Source organism: Mirounga angustirostris, unplaced genomic scaffold, assembly GCF_029215605.1.
Source record: "Mirounga angustirostris isolate CCGP_5_RB_7025 unplaced genomic scaffold, mMirAng1.0.hap1 SCAF_9, whole genome shotgun sequence".
Lineage (NCBI taxonomy): Eukaryota > Metazoa > Chordata > Mammalia > Carnivora > Phocidae > Mirounga > Mirounga angustirostris.
The window spans coordinates 30997574-31021977 of NW_026991717.1; the positions used below are offsets into that span (position 1 = coordinate 30997574).

The 24404-nt window shown below is 35.4% G+C and overlaps 1 protein-coding gene across 49 annotated transcripts in view; it reads right to left on the minus strand.

Moving 5' to 3' along the window:
- PEAK1 (pseudopodium enriched atypical kinase 1) overlaps positions 1 to 24404 on the minus strand; it is a 320078-nt gene that overhangs the window by 155645 nt on the left and 140029 nt on the right. For 40 of the 49 annotated variants that reach the window (XM_064570113.1, XM_064570114.1, XM_064570105.1 and 37 more), the window contains one exon: positions 12762 to 12926. The exons of the other annotated variants lie outside the window; for them this stretch is intronic. The gene's annotated coding sequence lies outside the window, so the exon portion shown is untranslated. The remainder of the gene's footprint in view (positions 1 to 12761; positions 12927 to 24404) is intronic. 49 annotated transcript variants of the gene reach the window in all.

Here is a 24404-nt window from a genome sequence, read left to right on the forward strand (position 1 = left end):
ATCAAAAACTAATTATGGTATGGTAATTAACACAACATAATAAAAAAAAAAATCAAGAGAGCCTCAGGGACTTGTGGAAAAATAACCAAAGGTCGATCATCTATGTTACTGGTATCCCAAAAGGAAAAGAAAAAGATTATGGGGCTATAAAAACATTGGAAGAAATAATGTCTAAAAAATTTCCAATTTTGGCAAAAGACATAAACCCACAGATTAAAAAAGCTCACTGAACTCAACAAAAGATAAGTCTAAAGAAATCCACACCAGGACATCCTAATCAAACTGATGAAAATAAAAAACAAACATACCTTGAAGCCAGCCAAAGAAAAACAACACTTTTAGGGAACTAATTTGAATGAGTATGAATTTCTCATCAGAAACCATGAGTCCAGTATAAAATGGCACAATATTTTTAAAGTGCTGAAAGAAAAGAACTGTCAACCAAGAATTCTATATTCAACAGAAATGTTCCTCAGGTATGAAGGTCAAATAAAGACACTTTAGATGAAGGAGACCAAGAGAAAAGGTTATCAGCAGATATGCTACAAAAGAATTGTTTTTTCTATTTTTCAGACAAAGAGAAATGTTATCAGATGGAATTTGGAAGTTTAAAAATAATGAGAAAGAGAAATGGTAAATATCTGGATAACTATAACAGAATATTCTCCTTTTGAATTCTTTAAAATATGTTTGACAGGTAAAAGCAAAAATTATAATATTGTCTGATGGAGTTTTCAATGCAAAAAGTGTAATATATAAGGCAACTATAGTGTAAAGTGGGGAGGTGGGGGGATAAAGCCACCTGTGGTGATATGGTTTCTACATTTTATTTGAAGTGGTAAAATACTGATTCTGAGTAGACAATAAACAGTTTAATATGTACCTGGTAATCCCTAGAGAATACTAAAATTTTTTTTTTTTTACAAAGATATATAGTAGAGGTGCCTGGGTGGCTCAGTTGGTTAAGCATCTGCCTTCAGCTCAGGTCATGATCCTAGGGTCCTATGATCAAGCCCCGTGTTGGGCTCTCTGCTCAGCGGGGAGCCTGTTTCTCTCTCTCTCCCTCTGCCTGCTGCTCTGCCTGCTCGTGTTCTCTCTGTCTCTCTCTATCAAATGAGAAATAAAATCTTAATAAAACCAAATATAGTAAAAAACAGAATAGGTAAATTAAATGGAAAGCCAAAAGATGTTTAAATAAGGCAGGAAAGGGAAAACAGGATGTAAAACAGTGGGGAAAAAAAAAAAAAACAGAAAAAAAATGGTAGACCTAAATTCAAACATGTCAATTATGTTAGATGCAAATTTTATGCATACTATAAAATAGTATAAACACACCATTTAAAAGAGAGTATGAGAATGGATTTTAAAAAATCATGACCTAATTATTTGGTATCTACAAGAAACTCATTTCAAATATAATGATATAGGTAGGTTAAAAGTAAAAAGAAGGAAAAATGTAAAATGAAAGCACTAATCAAAATAAAGCTGGAGTGGCTATATTATCAAAGTAGAATTCAAAGTAAAGAAAATTGACAAGGATAAAGAGAAACCTTACATAATGATAAAAATGTCAATTCACCAAAAAGTCATAATGACTCTTAAATGTGTATGAATTGAACAAGAGTGATTCAAAATATAAGAAGCAAAAACTGACAAAACTGAAAGGAGAAATAGATAAACCTACGATTACAGCTGTAAACTTCAACACTCTCTCAGCAAACAGTGGACAAAAAAATCAGTAAGGATATGGAAGAGCTGAACAATACCATCAACCGACTGAAACTAATTGACATTTATAGAATGCTTTATCCAACAAAAGCAGAATATACATTCTTTGCAAGTGTACATGAAACATTTACCAAGATACACCATAACCTAGGTCATTAAAGAAACTTCAAGATATTTAAAAGAGCAGAAATCATAAAGAATGTTCTCTGACCATAAAAAGTAGGAAATAACAGAAAGATAACAGGAAATCCTCCGAACACTTGGAAATTGTCTAAACAAATAATCCTTGATTCAAAGAGGAAGATTAAAGGGAAATTAGAAAATATTTTGAACTGAACAAAAATAAATTACAAAATTTCTAAATTTGTGGGATGCAGTTAAAGCAGTGCTAACAGGGAAAGTTATGGTATTAAATGGTTATATCACAAAAGGAAAGTCTCAAACTAATAATTTCATAATCTAAGATTCTACCATAAAAAACTTGAATACGACAGATGCACCTGTGTGGCTCAGACAGATAAGCATCCAAGTCCTGATTTTGGCTCAGGTCATGATCTCAGGATCCTGGGATCAAGCCCATATAGGGCTCTGTGCTCAGCAGGGAGTCTGCTTGAGGATTCTCTCTCCCTCTGCCCCTCCCCCGCTTGCTTATTTTCTCTCTCTCTCTCAAATAAATAAATAAATCTTGAAAAATTTAGGGACACCTGGATGGCTCAGTCAGTTTAGCGTATGCCTTCGGCTCAGGTCATGATCCCAGCGTCCTGGGATCGAGTCCCACATCGGGCTCCCTGCTCCACGGGGAACCTCCCTCTCCCTCTGCCCCTGCTTGTGCTCTCTCTGACAAATAAATAAAATCTTTAAAAAAAATAGAATACAACAAAAATAAACCCAAAGCATACAGAAATTAAAAAAAAAAAAAGCTAAGGGCAGAAACAACTGAAATAGAAAAGAGAAAAACAATAAAACCTAAAGCTGATTCTTCAAAAATATTAATAAAATTGTAAGTTTCTAGTGAGGCCGACAAAGAGAAAACACAAATTACCAATATTAGGAAAGAAAAAAGCTATCACTACAGACCTTACATATATTAAACAAATATAAAAGGGGAACAGTATGAGCAATTCTACACACTTAAATTTGACAACTTAGATAAAATAGATCAATCTCTTGAAAATCACAAGCTACCAAAACTCACCTCAGATAAAAACAGATAACCTAAATAGCCCTGTAACTATAAAAGACATTGAATTTATAGTGAAAATCATTCCACAAACAAAATAAGGACTAGATGGTTTTATAAAGCTCTATTCCTACCAAACATTTCAAGAAGAAAATAACACCAATTCCGGACAATGTATTCTAGAAAGTAGAAGAGAAGGGAATATTTCCAACTGATTTTTTGAGATCTGCTTTACTCTGATGTCAAAACCAGCAAAACAGCACACAAGTCCCAAAATCAATTTATCAAAACTAGACCAATATTCCTCATGAACATAAACATAAAAATTCTTAGCAAAGGGGCGCCTGGGTGGCTCAGTCAGTTAACCATCAGTCTCTTGGTTTCAGCTCAGGTCATGATCTCATGGTTGTGAAATCGAGCCCCACGTGGGGCTCTGTGCTCAGCACAGAGTCTAGTTGAGATTCTTTCCCCCCTCCCTACCTGTCTGCTTTTCTCCCCTCTTGTGCTCTTTCTTAAATCAATCAATCAATCAATCAATAACATCTTAAAAAAAACTTTTAGCAAAATATTAGCAAACTGAATCCAGTAATATATGAAAAGAATAATGTACCATAAACAAGTGGGGTTCATCCTAGGAATGTAAGTTTAGTTCAACATGAAAAAATTAATCAATGTAACTCACCATATTAATGGCCCAAAGAAGAAAATCTACATGATCATATCAATTGATAGATAAAATTTATTTTGACAAAACCCAACACCCATTTTATCAAAAACACTGAGCAAACTAGGAATAGAACTTCTTTATCATGATTAAAGGGCATCTACAAAAACAACAGCTAACATCATACTTAATAGTAAAAAAGCTGCTTTTTCATCCAAACAGGGAACAATACAAGGATGCCCACTCTCATTATTCCTATTCTACAATATCCTGGAAGTCCTACACAGTACAATAAGGCAAAAGAAAGAAATAAAAAGCACACCAATTATGAAGAAATAAAACTGCCAATTTGCAGATGACATGCAGTTGTACACATAGAAAATCCCAAAGAACCTATAAAGAAATCTCTTAGAATTAATAAATGAGTATGGTAGGATTGCGTGATACAAGGTCAACACACAAGAATTAACTACATTTCTATACATAAGCAATATAAAAATGGAAATCAAAATTTAGAAATACCTTTTAGAATAGCTCCCCTTGCAAAAAAGAAAAATGAAATCCTCATGTACAAGTCTAAGAAAACAGGTACAGCAACTGTATGCTAAGAACTATAAAATGCAAATTAAAGAAATAAAGGCCTAAATAAATGGAGAGATATACTATGTTCATTAACTGTAAGACCCAACAGAGTAAACATGCCAATTTTCTCCAAAATGATCTACAGATTTGATAGAATTCCAAATAAAATCCTGTTTTTCCCATTGAACAACATATCATGAATATTTTTCCCTATCAATATGTATTCTTCTATAACATTATTTTAAATGGCAGCACGTTTTCCTTTTCTAGATTTATCCTAAAATTATTCATTCCTTTATATTTTGATATTTGTTTCCACATTTTATCTAATATAAACATGCTGTAGTGAAGACACCCTCCTAATGTAATCCTTGCAAACATCTTTATCTCTTTAAATAGTACAAGTACTTTTATTTTTTAAACTTTTGAAATATATTGTCAAAATCACCTCAGGAAAGGGCTTTTATCTTCAAATTCTGACTCAAAACTCATCTCCTCTGAAAAACTCTCTCTGATTAGTACTTTCCCACTGTTCCACCTGTGTAACTATTTGGTCTCATTAAATTACCGTTATATGTATTGGACCATATAAGCAATTACTGCTTTAATAAGAAAGTAAGCCTCGGGGCGCCTGGGTAGCTCAGTCGTTAAGCGTCTGCCTTCGGCTCAGGTCATGATCCCAGGGTCCTGGGATTGAGCCCCACATCGGGCTCCCTGCTCAGCGGGAAGCCTGCTTCTCCCTCTCCCATTCCCCCTGCTTGTGTTCCCTCTCTCTCGCTGTGTCTCTCTCTGTCAAATAAATAAATAAAATCTTTAAAAAAAGAAAGAAAGAAAGTAAGTAAGCCTCTAGGCTTTCTGCTTACAAAGTATGTAATATGTCTCAGAGGAAATCTGAGAGAGGAGAAAATACACAGGGTAAAGATAAACTTATGGGCTATGAAATGGCTAACAAAGTTGGCATAGAAGGATGGGGTACTGAAATTAAGTAGGTAACACACTATCTTCCATGAATAGAGCATATTCTAATCATTTTTAGATTTTCCTACTGTTCTGGGTCATGCGCCCATTAAAAGGCACTAGCTGCAGGTAGTGTTTGCATTGTCTGTAGTATCTTTGGAATTAGTGAAAAAAGTACAAGCTGTGGAAAATTATGTCAAATATCTGTATTCTCAAAATTCATACATGCCCTCTCTAGATTTCTATCATGCCTCACTCATAAAGCATGAAATTAAAGGCTAACTGGGGCACCTGGGTGGCTCAGTCGGTTAAGCATCTGCCTTTGGCTCAGGTCATGGTCCCAGGGTCTTGGGATCGAGCCCCGAATAGGGCTCCCTGCTTGGTGGGAAGCCTGCTTCTCCCTCTCCCGTTCCCCCTGCTTGTGTTCCTGCTCTCAGTATCTCACTCTCTCTGTCAAATAAATAAATAAAATCTTAAAAAAAAAAAAAAGAAATTAAAGGCTAACTGATGTCTTCGGACAGAAAAGTGTAACAGTAATTCAGAAACAGTGCCTGTTGCATTTTATTCCAGTGTGAAATACATTAAGAATAAAGTCTCAAACTATGCATTTTCAGAATCTGACATCACTCAGAAATAATTAGCCAGTACAAATTAGGTCCAACATTGTGCATGTTTCACTTAAGAAAGAATTAATCAGCTCTGCTAATTACAAATGTCATAGGCAAGTCCAGCTGTGGGCACTCTGATAGTGCTGTAACAAATAGCAGTTTAGGAAGCATTTGCTGGGAATCACCACCTCTATGCCTCAAATATATGATCCTAAAAGATGGCAGCACCTGGTATTGCAGTTTCCTGCAAGTATTAAGCAAGTATGCTATAATAGGAGCATAGTCTATATAACCACACATGTTGGACTAAATCTGAGCCAAGAATGAGAACGAATGCTAGTCATATCTGATTTATATTTCGCAAATACAGAGATATCATAAGCTCCTGGTTTGAATGCCTACATGCTATTTCCATGGCAACTGCATAAACATTTTCCTTATAACACACAGCCATCTTCATTCTTTACATCCCATTATTTATTTTTTTCTACTCTCAAGGGAAAGCCTAATTTATTCCCCAGGGGGGAAAAAAATCAATGATTTTCTTAATCAGTGGCATTTGAAGAGTAGGTGGCACAGTTCTTTTTATGGAAAAGTAATTTCCACCAACGCTCTTGCTAAGTGATAGAAGACTGGGGGAGAATAAAAGGAGTACTTGTTTTAGGGAAAGTGTGAGTACAAGTTGCAATAAATAATCCTTCAAAAGAGATGAGAACGTACATTAGAAACCCACAGAAGGTGGGCCAAAGTGATCACATGCAATTCCAACTTCTCTTCTCCATGTATGTGGAGTTGAGGAGACTCTTATGGAAGAGTGATCTTTCATTCCTACAGTTTTGGCAGTCTTTGAGAAAATTCCATGAGAGACTATGGACTCTGAGAAACAAACAGCGTTCTAGAGGGGAGAGGGGAGGGGGGATTGGTTAGCCTGGTGATGGGTATTAAGGAGGGCACGTACTGCATGGAGCACTGGGTGTTATATGAAAAACAATGGATCGTGGATCACCACATAAAAAACTAATGATGTACTGTATGGTGACTAATATAACATAATAAAATTTAAAAATTTTTTTAAAAATAAAATAAAATTACACAGAAAAAAATTCCTTTGCTGCTTTCCTTGTATGATAGAGACTGTACAGAATGGGCAGCAACCTGAGGCAAGAGAAAGACTACCCACTTTAAAGCAGATCAAATGACAGCTAAAAGGAAAGATAAGAGGAAACCACATCAGGTTCCTTCACTTTTTCTTTTCTTTGAGCCTGAGGTAATTATCACAGATTCAAATGGCAGCAGATGGAAGACATCCCATATTGGATTTTAGCTATCAAATTAACAACAATTTCTCAAAGTCCTCAAAGGGACAAGTGAATCAATTAACATTCTTCAGTGGACTCAGAGCTCACTCCCCTTCTCTGGGCTTCCTTGGCACCAACCAGTGTGACAGCACTTACCAATGTTCTGTTATTGTTTATATAGGATCCCCTCAAGGGACCTATATAATGCCCCTTTATTCTAACATAACACTCTGTCAATAGTATGCTAGTGGATTAAATGAATCTTTATTTATTCATAATGTATATACACATTTCCTATAATGCATAATGCTTCTCAAATGATGAAACAAGTTTGCAATAATTCCTTCTACCATTTTGATGTTTCTATTCTTGTGGCAGTCTTACTACTTTCTCTACTTCTACTTCTACATCCTCTCTTTCATTCACCTCTGAGGCCCTCGTCAAGGCAAGAGCCAATGCCCTTTTGTTTCTTTTTGGTTTTGTTTTTAAATGCTCAATACTAGGGGTGCCTGGATGGCTCAGTCGGTTAAGTGTCTGCCTTAGGCTCAGGTCATGACCCTGGGGTCCAGGGATTGAGTCCCGTGTTGGGTTCAGTGCTCAGCAGGGAGTCTGCTTCTCCCTCTCCCTCTGCCGCTACCCCTGCTTGTGCTCTCTCTTCTCTCTCAAATAAATAAAATTTTTAAAATGCTCAATATTATTTATTGAAAAGATTAATCTTTCTTCATCAGATACTGACTACATTTCTCCATTTTGCAGCTAAACAAAGCATCTGCATCTTGTTTCCTTTTAAACATTCTTCATGTGAACCTTATCTGCCAGTTATACATGGCCCTTTATATATCATCAGAGAGTGCTATAGCACCAGAATGCTTTATGCTTTCCTTCCTTTCTATATGCCAAACCAGCAGAAGGAAACAAAAGCTGGGCCTGATTCCAAGAAGAATGAGTTTCTTAGGGATCAATAGTTTCCTTTCATTTTTACAATTTGGCAATTTTAGATAAGCTTTCCTGTGACTATGTGCTAGAATTGTTAATCTTCAAAACATACAAGCCAGAATGATAATACTATTTTTCTCTTCCACTATTCTGTTGCTACTACATGGAGTCAATTACTTCAGGCTTGAAGTACCAGTAGGATTGGGAATAACTGGCTTCCCTGTTATAAGCATTTTTTGCTGATTTCCAGTTTTTCACTGTTAAAAGAGCATGGTAGGTAAATTTTCCTTCTAGTAACAGAAACAAGGGGGTTCTCTGCATTTATTATGTTCTTCAAAAGCCTCATATGTTTAGTGGTATTCCAGCTGATTGTCATTAACTTACAACATTTACTGCTAATTACAGCTGACACAATGAATCCAAGGGTAAAAATATGTTCTTAACATGCACAGTAATGCCCTTCACAATTGCTGCAGATTCCTCTCTCTCCCTCCATCATCCCTCACCCAGGGCCAGGCCTTTGGTGAAAGGACTTCTAAGCTCTTCTCAAAGTCCAGATAAACATCCTCTCCCTGGGTCATTTTGTTACAGTATTTTCATAACTGTAATACATGTGTAGAGGGAGAACTGCTACCACATGACACAAAGAATACTTGAAGTGATACTCTAATTTCTGAGTAATATTGGGCAAGTACATTTGTTTCCAAGGGCTTCCATTTCCTTTTATGTAAAGGTGTCAAAATAAAATATCTCAGACAACCTCTTCAATTTTAAAAGTCTATGACTTTTTTCCCCTTAGAAAAGGTAAGTATATCTCTGCACATGTTATTCCCTTTGCCTAGAATTCTTTTTCTCTAGCTTGTTCCCTGGCAGTAAACTCCTATTTACCCAGTAACACTCACAAAGCATACCTTTGTGCTTTGGGAAGTCTTCCCTCACACTCTTCCCAGGTAGCGAAAAGCACTGTCACAATTCTCTGCTCATATTTCCATTAAACACTTGACAACTGGTACATCTATTTACGTGTTTGCCTGCCCTGCTAGTGAGCCACTGAGGTCAGGCCCTGTACTGTATACCCTTCTTTATCTATCCCCTGTGCCTTCCACAGCGACATGCTTATAGCCAAGATAGATGTAATATATACAAACCACTTGATGCTACGTTAAGCACAAAATAAGTTTAAAAATTTTTACCTACTGCAAATATTTTTCCCAAGTAAATATGTGATGAATGAATGAATGAATGAGTCAGTAATACAAAATGGCATGAAGTTCACTCCATTGTCAAGTATATCGATAGTTCCAAGAAGCTAGGGATAATCCAGAAGATCTCTCAACATTCTCTCCAAAAGAATCCACAGGATCATTTTGAATTTTATAGCCTCAGTTTAGAAAGCAAGGATGAAATAGCTTTTCTTGTTTTATTTTTGCTTTTCCTCCTATTACACAGTTTTTTTCAGGGGGACATGAAACACTCTTCGTATTTAAGCAAAATCTCAGAAAATTAAGAGTCACTAAACCTTGGACTGAAAAACTGCTATAAAATATTTGATCGTATTTTTTTGGGTATCATGCAATTGGCTGAAACAGTTCATTCCACCCCTGTTCTCAAATGGGGACTGACTACAATTCCTGTGGTGGAGGAGGGATAGTGATAATGCGGAGGGGAGAAAGAACTTGGTGGAAAATAGCAAACAATATGTGAAAAATCTTGCTGGGGTTTGAGGAATTGAGTTAAACCTATAGATTCATTTGGGGAAAACTGGTATCTTTAATATGCTGAGTCTTGGTGATAGGCTTAATTGTCTTAAACCCTGATGAAAGGTTAATAGTTTTCTACGCTTAGAATACAAAGTATCTATTTGAAGGGACTATATGTAAATTTAACAAAAAATTTATGCCATTAAGATAAATTGGTCTCTGGATTCATTACTATTTTAGTCTTTAGGGATAGTATCAGTTTCTGAGACTGAAAAACAACGAAAAATTTCTGGTGATAAAGAGAAAGGCAAATAAGACTTCAAGGGAAGAGAGCTAAGCAGAGGTCAGTTCCGTCTGCATTTTTCCCCACCCATGTCTCCTACCTTTCTCTGTCTTCTAAGTCTCTACCTCAAATAAAATGTGGGTCTACTGAGATCATCTTCAAGTAACTTAGCCTTTACTAAGGAGTGGATCATCTTTTATATAATAACTAACATTTTAAAAACAATCAAAATAATGATAAATTACTGACAAAATGAAATTGATGCTGCAAAAGAAACATAATACCCGCCTCAAGGGAGCATAACTTCACAAAGCGCAGATGAGCATGCAGTTAATAATAAGAACTTGCTATCTTTCACCACAAAAAGAAGCAACCGCAACACACTGTCCTGAGTATTTGTAAACCAGAACGCATTTCTGGTTAAGAGCTCAGGCCGTGGAGTCAAACAGAACTGGCTCTACAGCTTACTAGCAAACTTGATGTAGGGCAATTAACTTCTCTGAGAACGTGTCTCCTCATATGTACAATGGAGATATTCAATAGTAAGATCCATGGTCAAAAACAGTTGTGAAACTTGAGATAATGCATATTAAACCCTGATCCCAATGCTTGGCATATGGTAATTACTCAATACACATTAATCACTAATATTTTTAATTCCTCTTTTCTGTTCAAATTGTACATAGGCTTCCCTTCATAAAGACAGTTTTGCAAAATGAAGGTGCTGTAGAGGATGTTCTAAAGGCCTCCCAAGCTTTATAAATTTAAGGTTCTAGATGGATATATTGTTTAGAGTAGTCTTGCTCTCTACAAGAACATACCCCCTCACCCCAAGAATCATAATTTTAAGATAATGAAATGAATTTAGATAAAGCTGGGTGTTTGACTCCACTTTAAAATTACATCACTGGAATGTTTAAATATTAGCCTCTTCAAAGTGTCCATGATAGAAATGTGAACTCCCGATTACGCAAGTTTGAAATCCTGTTAATTGCAAAACTAGAAATCTAATTCCATTCCTTCTTCAAACATCATAGGCTTAGGATTTTGGAGGCACTTACCTTGAATGAGGCCAGAAAAATTAAACATCTAAATGCAGATGGTCTTCTTTAATTCTATATACCTCATGAATGTGAGTTACATGACTTTTGAACTGGTTAGATGGGAGAATCAGTGCAGTTCTTTTATTTGGTAGAGAGGTCAAGTTCTGTCTTAGTCTGTTCCTTGATAACATGAGAACCCCGAAAAAAAATGTGGCAGTGAAAAAAGTAGAAATTAATACTTGGAAATATCCACTATCTATAGATTTCAATGATCCTATCCATGGTTACCAAAAATACTGAGAGAGAGATTTAATGGAGTTAAGAGTTTGATAAGGAGTGGTAAAAGTACCACAGTAAAAATTTTGACAATATATTTGTTTTTGTGGTTTAATGTATTAATAATCTCATCAATGAAACTATGGTTATATGAGATTATACAATCAAGAGGTAAAGAAAACATAGATCATCGCCAAGAAAGAGAAATGTGATGACTTTCTACATATTACCTTACCTGTGTAAGTGAACATTCGGCACTTTAATTTCTGTTGTGTTTCAAAAGTTACTTTTTTCAACTTTATTTTTTAATAGTTGAGAAGTAGAAAGAATTTACTGGAAATTTAGAAAGGGCTAAATGCTGCTACATGGGTGGTAGTGGCAAGAACATGGAAAAGATCTAACTATGCCCTAAGTAGAGGTTTAAAGCAACAATTGGAGAAGTTTTTAAAAAACCGACATTCAGGTTTTTTTTTTTTTTTTAAATCAAGGTTAACGTTAGCACAGGAAAGAATAATGAGAACATTCATTCTTTAGGTACTCTTTATCGTGGGTTACACTTGTTAGTTTGAATAATTCCCTTGAAACAGGTACTGTAATTCCTTAGAATTATTAGGACTAGCAATTGATATTGTATTTGATTGATTTTCATATCTGCACTTCACCACAGGAACCTAGTTTTTAGTCAATTGCACCCATTCACTACCAAGATACAGTGACTCAAACAAATGATTATCTGTAAAAATCAAATTAGTACACTAGCAATGAATTGTTCACTAAGATGCCTTAAAAAATTCACAAACATTTGAATCTTTACAAAACACGCACTGAAACAATTATGGCCTAAGATCAAGGAGATTTAAGAAGACTGACAAGCAATCTTAAGTCTTTCTACAATTGCTTTCCACTCTACTTGAAATGCAACAGTCCTTGTAATTTCACAAGAAGAAATAATTTTGTAATCTTTTCCAGTTTTTCTCTTCTTTTCTACTCTGGATTCTTGTTTCTTATAACTCTAAATTCGTGAGGAGGGGCAAAGGAGAACACAGTGTTTAAATAAAAAGATGTCAAATAGGAAGGCAAAAAGATCAAGAGATCAGATGTCAAGTAAGGAAACTAAAAAACAGCATGAAATAAAGTTGAGAAAACAAGACTAAAAAACCTCTGCATATGCTATCACTTCATGCATTATTTCTGTGAAAGGAAAGGTATTTGGTGAAGAATGGACCTATAATATACTAGTACTAGGCTCTATTTCTACTCAAATAAGCTTATCTGTTTCTAAGTTAAGTTCATAATCTTGGGAAAAAAACAATTTTTTTGAGCAATATCAGGGTCAAACATTAAGGGCCAAAACAAAGACCTGACTATGCTAAATAAGTAATAAAATTATCAGCTTTATCTATACTTTGGTATTTGTAGGGTAAATATTTAAACTTAAAAAGAAATCCTTTCAAGTCATATAAAGTTCTTGGTGGAAGTGTAACACAGTATGAGAATTCTGGTTACCGTTTAAATTTGAAGTACTTCATCCGTTATGGTGACAAAGGTGGTTTTAGCAGCTATTATTACATTCATTTAAAATTTCAAAGTGCTTTGGGTCCTTCCAGGATGAATTTACTTTCTTCCTTGCCTTGCATTCCTTAACTTATTTTCTGAAGACTGCAATGTTTACTGCAAGAGAAAAAAAATAAAAAGAGCTAAATTGGAGAGTAAACTAGTTTTAGATATACTGGACATTTTTCTTTCCTTTAGGATACTCTTAATTTCACTCTCACTCAATAGTTATAATTAGTCTTATTCATTTAAGAAGTAACTTCCTTACTTAGGTGGACACATGGATAGAATCCTACACACTCAGTAACTATCATTATCACACCTAAGAACCAAGTATAAGATATAACTAATGTATAAGAATCAAAACTAGCAAATCAAAACCTCAATGAGATACCACCTCACACCAGTCAGAATGGCTAAAATTAACAAGTCAGGAAACAACAGATGTTGGCGGGGATGCGGAGAAAGGGGAACCCTCCTACACTGTTTGTGGGAATGAAAGCTGGTGCAGCCACTCTGGAAAACAAAAGTTGAAAACAGAGCTACCATACGACCCAGCAATTGCACTACTGGGTATTTACCCCAAAGATACAAATGTAGGGATCTGAAGGGGTATCGACAGATGAATGGATAAAGAAGATGTGGTATATATATACAATGGAGTATTATGCAGCCATCAAAAGGAATGAAATCTTCCCATTTGCAAAGACGTGGATGGAACTGGAGGGTATTATGCTGAGCGAAATAAGTCAATCAGAGAAAGACATGTATCATATGACCTCACTGATATGAGGAATTCTTAAACAAACTGAGGGTTGCCTGAGTGGGGGATGGAGGGATGGGGTGGCTGGGTGATAGACACTGGGGAGGGTATGTGCTATGGTGAGCGCTGTGAATTGTGTAAGACTGTTGAATCACAGACCTGTACCTCTGAAACAAATAATACATTATATGTTAAAAAAAAAAGAAGATAGCAGGAAGGGAAAAACGAAGTGGGGGAAATCAGAGGGGGAGATGAACCATGAGAGACTATGGACTCTGAGAAACAAACTGAGGGTTCTAGAGGGGAAGGGGGTGGGGGGATGGGTTAACCTGGTGATGGGTATTAAAGAGGGCACGTACTGAATGGAGTACTGGGTGTTATATTGCAAACAATGAATCATGGAACACTACATCAAAAACTAATGATGTAATGTTTGGTGATTAACATAACATAATAAAATTTAAAAAAATCAAACTAGCAGTGATGCACTTGAAACTTTCTAAGACTTCATTTGATTGTCTTTGAACACTTTTGTTTTTGGCTATGTAAGAGCCAAATGTAACAGCATTAATTGAATGAGAAACATTAAATCTTACTTCATCTTTATAAAAATCCAATTCTAAATAAGTATAATGTCCAATTCTGATACACCCTTGGTAAAATATGAAAGTAGGTATCTCCAAATGCAAAAGTTTCTCCAGCTACTTCACAGTTTTACATTAGGCTCAAGTATGAAATGTATTTATAATTTGGTATACAAGATATCACCTAAAATTAAATGACCAAATTCCTATCTATTTTGGACTCTGGGGCACCAATTATATGTATGTTCAAACTGGCACAATCCCTAATTTGTTTTCTATGTAACACCAGATATAAGGAAATAACTATAAGAGTTAGGGAGAAAGAGAAAGATAAATGTAATTATTTTGATTCCTGATTGTGCTTATTACAGAATTGAACCTTTCAATAAATAAATATTAAGACACCAGAAAGGCATTTTAAAACAGAAGTTTTTGTTTGTGTACCATCAAACAATATCTAACTCCAACATGGTTGGGTTATCCATGATGAAAACAACACCCAATGCTTTTACAGTGCTTACACCTCTACTTCATGTGGCACATAATAACATTAAGTGGTATGTAGGAGGAATATTATCAAGGATGGATAGATAGATAGATAGATAGATAGATAGATAGATAGATAGACAGACAGATAGATAGATGATAGATAGATGGAACAATGATGCCCAGGATAACATATACAGTGGCAAAATTACTCAGTCTTCTTTCCATTATTAGAGGAGTCTTTTGAGAAGAAAAATGCAATTTATGCCAATTTTACTTTGAAATCTGAATATGAAAAAAAAATGAGCACATGGGTATACAAATATTGGTAACCTAGCAAAGTACATAGTAATAGAAAAGTGTTTTCCCAAGGGTAGGTGTTTGGCCAGAGGCAAAACTAAAATGAGAACCTAGATCTCCTTACTCTCTTCCCAATGTAGGGTTCTATTATCTTCCTATAATCCATCCTACATTCCTGTACTCACAGCCCCCCAAATTATTTTTCTGGATAGTTTATTCTTAGACTTGTAGGTATTCCATCATAATATAGCCATTGAAAGCTTACCCAACAATGTAAGAGTTAAAGAGACATAAACAGTGTTTAATTAAATCTTAACACTTTATATGTGCACTCTGTAGACAGGATAGAGTTGATTGAGTCTTGTATTTTTATCCAGTCCAAAATCTCTGACTCTTAATTGGAGGGTTTAGTTCATCAATATGTAATATGACTGCCGAAATGACTGGGTTCAAAACTACCATTTTGCTGTTCGTTTTCTATTTCTATTGTTTTCTGCTTTTTGTTTTGTTTTGTTCCTATTCTACATTTTCCTGCCTTAATTTCAGTTAATCAAATATTTTTAATGTTTTACTTTAATTGCTGAATATATCTTTGTATTGGGGGGTGACATCTAAGAATTATAATATGCATCCTCAAATAACCACGGTTTACTTAAAGTTAATATTGAACATCATGCAAAGCATATGAACTTTGCAATGATATCATTCCATTTACTACAAACCCTTTTCGTTAATGTTATCATATATCATACCTCTACTTCTATTATAAAACCCATAGTAAAAAGGTTTTAACTTTTGCTTTAAGAAGTCAGCTTTCAAAGAGAAAAAAAAAAAGTCAGCTTTCTTCTAAAGAAAGTAACAGAAGAAAAAAAAGATAAACCTTTTATAATTATCATTCTCGGTGGTTTTCATTTCTCCTGTAGAAAAGTTTCCATTTGTTATCACTGCCCTTCAGCTAAAAACTTTCTTCTATTATTTCTTACATTGCAGGTCTGCTGACAATGAATTATCTAATTTTTTACCTGAAATCATCTGTATTTTACCTTACCTTCATTTTGAATGACATTTATATTCAATATAAAATTCTGAGTTAAAAGGTCTTTTTTTTCCCTCATAGTTCTTTGAAGGTATTATTTTATAGTTTTTTGGCTTCCATTATTCCAATAAGTCGGTAGTTATTAATATTATTGTTACCCTGGTTACCCTGCGTATAATGTTTCTTTTGTTTTCTGGCTGTTTTCAAGATTTTTCTCTCGATCTTTGATTTTTAGAAGTGTAACTATTATGTGTCTAGATACTTTTAGATAGGAAGGCCTCTGAGGGGATGATGTTCAAGATAAAACTGAATGAAATGAGCCAGACATGCAATAATTTAGAAGAATGTTCCAGACTTAGAACATATATGTCATGAGATAGGAATGAGCTTATAATGTTCATGGAAAAAAGTTTCTAAATTATCCAAACAAACAAGAATTTGTGAGAAATACCACACCCGTCAAAAAACATGATCAGAAAGTACAAACTTTCAGTTATAAAATAAATAAGTCATAGGGATGTAATGTACAGCATGGTGACCATAGTTAATAATACTGTATTGCATATCTGAAAGTTAACAGAATAAATCTTAAAAGTTCCCATCATTAAGAAAAAAAATTCTATAACTATGTATGGTGATGGACGTTAACTAGATTTATTGTGATGATCATTTTGCAATATATACAAATATTGAATCACCATGTTGTATACCTGAAACTAATATAGTTTCACCTAATATAAAGTTGTATGCCAGTTAAACTTCAATTTTTTAAAAATGTGGAAAGTGTTCTGATTTTAAACCTATTTGTTAATTCCTATTTAATGACAACAACAAAATAATAATTTTAAATTCTTAACTTTTTTTTACTAACTATGCGAATTGCCTGAGGAACCCCTGATATAACCTTTGACATTAAAAATCTGTTAAAGCAGGGCACCTGGTTGGCTCAGTGGGTTAGGCGTTCGACTCTTGATTTTAGCTCAGGTCATGATCGCAGGGTCATGGGACTGAGGCGGAGGGGGGAGTCTGCTGGAGATTTTCTCTCTCCCTCTCCCTCACACCATCCCCATCTCTAAAGTCAATCAACCAAGCAATCAATCAAAATCTGTCAAAGCTGTATTGGCTCCATATTGTGTGATCTTGTTTACTTTGCTATCTAATTTAATAGTAGACAATAGTTCAAATAAAAATATCACTTGGAATTAAAACACAATAATCAGCTAAGATCCTACAGCTTACCTGGGAGCTTTTTAGTAATTTAGAGAAGGGACTGTCACACTATGACCCAGGGGCCAAATCTGATCAGCCGTTTGTTTATGTATGGCCCACAAGGTAAGAATAACTTTTGCATTTTTAAACAGTTGGGAAAAAAGGCCAAAGAAGAGTATTTTGAGACATAAAAATTATATGATACTCAAATTTTGTTGTCTAGAGATAAAGTTTTATCAGAACACAGCCAGCTCATTTTTTAATATCTTGTTTATAGCTGCTATTGTACTACAAAGGCAGAGTTGTTGTGACAGGGACCATATGGCCCACAAAGTCTAAAATATACACTATTTGGCCCTTTATAGATAATGTTTGCCGGTTCCTGGTCTAAAGTATACTGAACATGTTTATACTCTACAATGACAGGATCAATATTTTAAAACATTACATCAAACAGTTCATTTAAGTACTTACCCACTGGTATATTCAGTCTTTCATGTTTCTAATGAAGTGCTAAATAATAATTTTATATTTAAAATGACCATCCCATAATACTGAATTTTTGCATATTCAAAAATGCATTTTCCTGATTTGTGAGATTTATGAGGTATGATAAATCATTTTCTTTGGATCAGTTTCTGATTTAAAGTTTGTAATGGACTCTGAATTGAAAAATAAATAAACATTCCTACAGATGATACATCATCATTTATAACAATACAGAGGAAAAGTGAATCAGTGGTTAAATGTTAGGTAAAAAATCTGCTTGAGAGCTTCAGAACTTTGTAGAAGTGTTAAGTATTAAAAATTCATTCTGGAATGATTCAACTTCCATTTCTGACCATGAGGGACTCACCAGGTCTAGAATAATCCTCCCACTGCAAATAACTAGAACACAGGATAAAATATAGGAAAGGACTATTTTCAGACATGGGCAGTGCAGGACTGTGATCCCTGAAAAAAAGGAAACAAACAAGGCAAGGCCTACCATCACTCAAGCCTCTCAGCTAGGAAGCAATTAACCACTTCCAAGCAAGGAGGAGGAACCCAGACAGAACCTGGCAATCTTGTTGACTTGAGGAGACAGAAAAAAGTGCAAGGAGGCCAAGGTGGCTAGAATTTATGGGGCAGAGTTCCAAAGAGGAGAGAAAGAGTTCTAGTAATTCCAATGAGGGTTCCCTAGAGTTTTTAGCTAAATAAAAACCTGTACATGAGAAGGGTAAAATTTCTTTAGACCAGCTAACAATAATTTCTAAAGAAAGAAAGTTACCAGGGAGTTGTATGACAAAGGCTTCTCAGAACTGACACGGGGCCAAGATTTCAACAAAGTTCCTTCAAGCAAGAAGGGGAAAACCTTGTTGAATATACAAGGCAGTAGTGACCCCAGAAGCTCCACACCACAGCAGCAAGGGGAAAGTAGCCCTAGAATAAAAGCTACTATAGACCCACCTGAAAGGACCTTGAAAGCCTAGAAACAAATCAAACTAATATGCGATTTATAATGCCTGTCAGGAAAAAGTCCAATATTCTTTAAAGGAATGCCACAAAATCAAGGATTCAACAAATAAAATTCACAAATATGTGACATTAAATTAAAAATTACTGGACAAAGAAACAGGAAAACCTGACACATAACCAGAAAAATACCAGTCAATAGAGAGAGAAACAGACCTGGAAATAACAGGCATGATGGAATTAATGGGGTAAAGACATTGAAAGGGCTATTACAAGTATGCTGCATATTCAAGAATGTAAATGAAAACAGGAATATAGTGAAGAGAGAAATGGGGGGTTTTCTAAAAGAGCCAAATAGAACTTCTAACAACTAAAAAAAAATATATATATATACATATATATAACATTCAAAATGAAAATTTCACTGGATGAGACAAACAGTGGTTTATGCACTGCAGAAAAAGAGATCAGTGACCTTCAAGACACTTTGGGGTACCTGGATGGCTCAGTCAGTACAGCATGTGACTCTTGATCTCAAGGTCATGAGTTTGAGCTCCACGTTGGATGGAGAGATTACTTAAAAAAAAAAAAAAAATAATAATAATAAAGGGAAAATGCAGAAAGGAAAAATGACCGTAGGCAATGGAAAAATACTGTTATAAAGGTCTTACATTATATGAGAAGTGATAGAATATTATTTGATAATAGAAGGTAGTAAGCTAAAGAGGAATGGTATAAATTCTAGAGCAACCACTTAAAAAAAAAAAAAAAGAGGTAGAACAAAGAATAAGCCAATAGGAGAATAAGCCAACAGGGAACATTAAATGGAAAAGTATAATTAATTCAAAAGAAGCTAGAAAACAAACAGCAAGATGGTAGATTTAAACCCAACCACATTAATAAATATGTTAAATGTTAATTATCTAAATAGTCCAATTAAAAAACCAATAAAAAAGCAAGACCAATATATGCTAGCTATCAGAATCCTACACTAAAATAAGGAAATAGGTTAAAGGTAAAAGGATGGAAGATTCACCAAATAAACCAAAATCTTAAAAAAGCTTAAAGCCATATTTGTACCAGACAATACAGAAGAAAAAACAAATATTACCAAAGATAATGAGGAACATTTCACAATGATCAAGGGTCAATTCATTTAGAAGACAGAATAATTCTAAATGTGTATGTATAGAATACCAGAAGTACAAAACACATGAAGTAAAAACTGACAGAACTGAGGGGAGTAAAACAAACTACAAATACAGTTGGAGACATCAATATTTCTCTCAGTAACTGGAAGAGCAGGTACAGTGAAAATTCAGCAAAGATAAAGATGTGAATAGTACTCTCAACTGAATCGATATTTATAGAACATGCACACCAGCAACAGCAAAATATAAATTTTTATACTGCCTATGAAACATTTACCAAGACAGACCATCTGCTGAGCCAGGAATAAGTCTTAACAATTATAAGAACTGAAACTATACACAGTATGTTCTCTTATCACAATGGAACTAAATTAGAAATCAGTAACAGAAAGATATCTGGAAAATTCCCAAACATTTAAAAATTAAATACATACGTCTAAAATAACTCAAGGGCCAAATAAAAACTCACAAAGGAAATCAGAAAATATTTTGAAGTGAATGAACACGAAAACGCAACTTTGCAAAATTCTGAGATGCAGATAAAAAAGTGCTTTGAGGAAATTTATAGTTTTCTATGCTTATATTGGGGGGGGAACATCTAAAACCAATTACTTAAGCTTCCACCATAAAAAGCTAGAAGAAAAGGGAACAAATTAAATCAAAGTAAATAGACACTAACAAAATAACCAAGAACAGGAATCAATAAAACATTCAACTGAAAAATAGGAAAGATGAAACCAAAAACAGGTTCTGTGAAAAGAAAAAAAAAAAATCAATGAAATTGATAGACCTTTAGCTATACTGAATGAGAGAAGACAGAAATCATCAATATCAGGCATGAAAGGGGAAACATTACTTGAGAGTCTACAGATATTAACAGAACAAGAGACTATGATGAATGATTTTATGACAATAAATTTGACAACTAAGATGAAATAGACAAATTCCTTAAAAGACACAGATTACCAATACTGACTCTGGAAGTAACAGATAACCTGAATAGCCTTATATCTGTTAAAGAAATTAAATTTTTTTTTTTTTTAAGATTTTATTTATTTATTTGAGAGAGTGAGCGTGCACGAGTGCAGGGAGGGGCAGAGGGAGAGGGATAAGCAGACTCCTGGCTGCGCAGGGAGCCCAATGTGGGGCTCAATCCCAGGACCTTGAAATCATGACCTGAGCCGAAGACAGTCGCCTAATGGACTGAGCTACCCAGGCACCCCAAAGAAATTAAATTTGTAATTTTAAAATGTCCAGCACAAAGAAACCTCCAAATTTTAAAATGGTTCACTGGTGAAGTCCACCAAACACATAAAGACAGAAGTAATATCAATCCTACATAAATTCTTCTACAAAGTAGAAGAGGGAACATTTCCCAACTGATTTTATATGGCCAGCATCAGATTGATTCCCAAACCAGAAAAAGGCATTTTAAGAACAGTACATATCCATATCTCTCACAAATATAGATGCAAAAATCTATAACAAAATAGCAAGTAAAATTCAGCAATATATTAGAAAGAATGCAAGGCTGATTTTACATTTTTTAAAAATCAATGTTATTAATCATATTAACAGAATAAAGGAGAAAAACAATATGATCATTTCAAACACAAAAAAGAACTTAACAAATTTCCACACTCATTCATAACAAAACTTCAGACAATTCAGAATACAAAAAGAACTACCTTAATTTGATAAAATGGATCTGTTAAATGCTGACATAATAATAAATAATAAACATTCTATTCAACATTACACTGGAGTTCACAGCCAATGTAATAAGGCAGGAAAAGAAAAGCATAAAAATGGGAAAGGAAGAAGTTAAGATGTCTTTATAAGAGACATCACTGTCTATGTAGAAAATCCTAAGGAATTTACAAAACAAATACAAAAACTGCTAAGTGATTTTAGCAAAACTGTAGAATACAAGGTCAATATACATATATCCATTATATTTCTGTATCTATCAACAAACAACTAGAAATTTTAAAACTTTTAAATGCCATTTATAACAGCAATTAAAAACATGAAATACTTCAGTTACCCCTTACAAAATATGTGCAAGACCTATAAAATAAAAAGTACAAAGCACTGCCAAGACAAATGAAAGAAAACTGAAATAAATGAAGAGATATGCGATATTTATGGATTGGAAGATTCAGTATTATTAACATAGCAATTCTCCCCAAATTCATCTATACATTCAATTCATTTCAAATAAAAATCCTAGGCAGAGCAAGATGGCGGAGGAGTAGGAGACCTGGATTTCGTCTGGTCTCAGGAATTCAGCTGGATAGGGATCAAACCATTCTGAACACCTACAAACTCAACAGGAGATCGAAGAAAAGAATAGCAATAACTCTCTGAACAGAAAAGTGACCACTTTCTGGAAGGTAAGACGTGTGGAGAAATGACTCCAAGGCGATATTCGGGAGGATAGATGGTGGGGGAGGGGGCCTCCGACAGCCGCTTCTGGCAAATGATAGAGCCGCAGAGCACAAAATCGGAACTTTTAGAAGTCGGCTCCGCTGAGGGACGTTGCTCCAGTGGCTAAGCTGGGGGTGGAACCCTCCTGGGACAGTGTGGTCTCAGGACCCTCGGGGTCACAGAAAGACCAGGCGTGCCTGATTGTGGCAGAGCTCCCAGGTATCGGAGCAGGGGAGACGGCTGCAGAGACGGAGCCAAGGAGCGGGCTCTCAGCTCGGGGTTGTCATGAACCGTGATCCGCGGCACAGTCGGGCCCCTGCTCCTCCAGCAGGGACCCCAACAAGCAGCAGATCCGGGGAGACTCCCCTTCCTCCCCCGGGAGGAACGGCATGGGAGTGCACCGCAGGGATCTGCTGGGTTTGGAGACTCCACACAAGTCGGGTGCCAGAGATAGAAATGCGTGGTCACAGGCCGGATGAGCACGGAGGGTGGCCGGAGACCGGGGAGACGGGAGTGATTGACTGCTTTTCTCGGGGGGGCAAACTGAGGAGCGGGGCCCTGAGTTCTTGGCTCCTCTGGGGCGGGGATTGGGAGGCCGCCATTTTCACTCTCAGCCTCCAAAGCGGTATGGAAAGCTTGCAGGGAACAAAAGCTCCCGAGAGCAAACCCAAGCAGATTACTCAGAACAGACTGGCAAGGGCGGGGCAATTCCGCCTCCGGCAAAGACCATTGGGAACCACGGCAACAGGCCAAACCCCCAGAAGATCAGCAAGAACAGCGAGCCAAGACCAAGTTTACCGATCAGTGAGAACAGCAGAACTCCAGCACTAGGGGAGTAATGCACAGAGAATCCATGGCTTTATTACCATGATTCTTTAGTCTTTCAAAGTTAATTTTTAGAAAAAAAATTTTTTTAATTTATCTTTTTCCCTTTTTTAACCAACATCTTATCAATCCCTTTTTTTAAAAAACATTTTTATTTTTCATTTTTAGAGTCATATTCTACCCCTTCATAGTAGTTACCCTTATTTTTGGCATATATATATAAGTTGTTCTCTCTTTAAAATTTTGAGATAGTTTCTTCTAAGAGATCAAAATATACCCTAAATCTCTAGTGTATGGTTTTGTTCTACTCTCCTGCCTGATCACATTCTCCCCCCCCTTTTTTTTTAAATCCTCTTCTTTCTTTTTTCAAACAGCTTATCTTATCAATTCCTTTTATAAAATTCTTTATAATTTTCATCTTTACTGTCATATTCCATCCCTTCATCATATCAACCCTTATTCTTGTACATATATAAGTTTTTCTTTCTTTAAAATTTTGGGAGGCACTTTCTTCTAACAGACCAAAATACACCCAAAATCTAGTGTGTGGCACTGATCTATGCACCAGCCTGATCATATTTGATCATATTCTGGTTTTTCTTGTTTTGTTCTGTTTTTGTTTGTTTTTATCTTTTTCTTTTTCTTTTTTTTTTTCCCCTTTATCTTTTTTCTTTCTTTCCCCCTGGGTTAGGTCTTTTCTGATTTCTTTAGAATACATTTTCTGGGGACGTTGTTACCCTGTTAGCATTTTGTTCTCTCATTAATCTATTCTCCTCTGGACAAAATGACAAGATGGAAAAAATCACCTCAACAAAAAGAACAAGAGGTAGTACCGACTGCCAGGGACCTACTCAATACGGACATTAGTACACTGTCAGATCTAGAGTTCATCACTTTAAAGAATTATCACTTTAAAGATACTAGCTGGGCTTGAAAAAAGCATGGAAGTTATTAGAGAAACCCTTTCTGGAGAAATAAAGGAACTAAAATCTAACCAAGTCAAAATCAAAAAGGCTATTAATGAGGTGCAATCAAAAATGGGGGCGCTAACTGCGAGGATAAATGAGGCAGAAGAGAGAATCAGTGATATAGAAGACCAAATGATGGAAAATAAGCTGAGAAAAAGAGAGATAAACAACTACTGGATCACGAGGGTAGAATTCGAGAGATAAGCGATACCATAAGACAAAACAGCATTAGAATAATTGGGATCCCAGAAGAAGAAGAAAGAGAGAGAGGGGCAGAAGGTATATTGGAGCAAATTATAGCAGAGAACTTCCCTAATTTGGGGAAGGAAACAGGCATCAAAATCCAGGAGGCACAGAGAACCCCCTCAAACACAATAAAAATAGGTCA